The sequence below is a fragment of the Octopus bimaculoides genome, chromosome 13, assembly GCF_001194135.2.
Source record: "Octopus bimaculoides isolate UCB-OBI-ISO-001 chromosome 13, ASM119413v2, whole genome shotgun sequence".
NCBI lineage: Eukaryota > Metazoa > Mollusca > Cephalopoda > Octopoda > Octopodidae > Octopus > Octopus bimaculoides.
This window is the reverse complement of record NC_068993.1, coordinates 40,957,537-40,958,506: the sequence shown is the minus strand read 5'-3', so window position 1 is coordinate 40,958,506 and position 970 is coordinate 40,957,537.

The following is a 970-nucleotide window of genomic DNA, read 5'->3' as shown; positions in this document are numbered from 1 at the left end:
TCTGTACATAAATATATATACACACACACAGCCATAGAGAGAGCGGTGAACTGGCAGAAACATTACCACGCCGGGCAAAATGCTTAGCAGCATTTGACCCGTCTTTACGTTCTGCCGAGGTCAACTTTGCCTTCCATCTTTTCGGATGCGATAAAATAAGTACCAGTTGAACACTGGTGTCGATGTATTCGACTTGGCCCCTCCCATAAACCTACTAGCCTTGTGCCAAATATTGAAACCAGTATCATGGCCATAGAGTGTCCATTAAGAGTTGCTTTCCTTTTTTTGTCCCTCCAGATCATGAAGAAGCAAACCATGTCCCTACCCGCACCGATACCAATGGCTGCTCCTTCAACCTGCATATATAGTTTCTTATTGAACGTGGTTATGTGGTTCGTCAAAGCAGTTTTTATGCTGGCGTCTATTGCATGTGCAATCATCTTTCTCACCTGATTGTTATTCTCTGGATTTCTGAATATGTAATGCTTCTTGCATTATTATAATCATTATAATGTAGAAGACTGAAAGCGTTATCTGTTACAGTTAATAGAGTGCTGGATAATGCCTTACGTCCCTTTTTGTATGATCTAATATGTATAGTAATTTAGTAATTGTTATCCGTCATATGACAGATAACTTTGTATTCTTATGCCATCGTGTGTAATATCAGAAAATATAACATACTTACAATAATTGTAATTTGACTTCTGACACTTATACGAAATAATGACATACATATTCATTCATAATACGTTCCGGCAGATTCGAACTTGAATATGCTAACTTCTGGTGTATTTTGTCTACGGAGAGCAATTTATCTCTATTTCTTATTTCTATAACTCCTCAAATTCTGTCATTTACTTCCTACATACATACATACACAGAAGGAGAGAGAGGGAGAGAGTGAGTGAGAGAGAGTGAGAGAGTGAGAGAGAGAGAGAGAGAGAGTGAGAGAAGGGAGAGAGAGAGA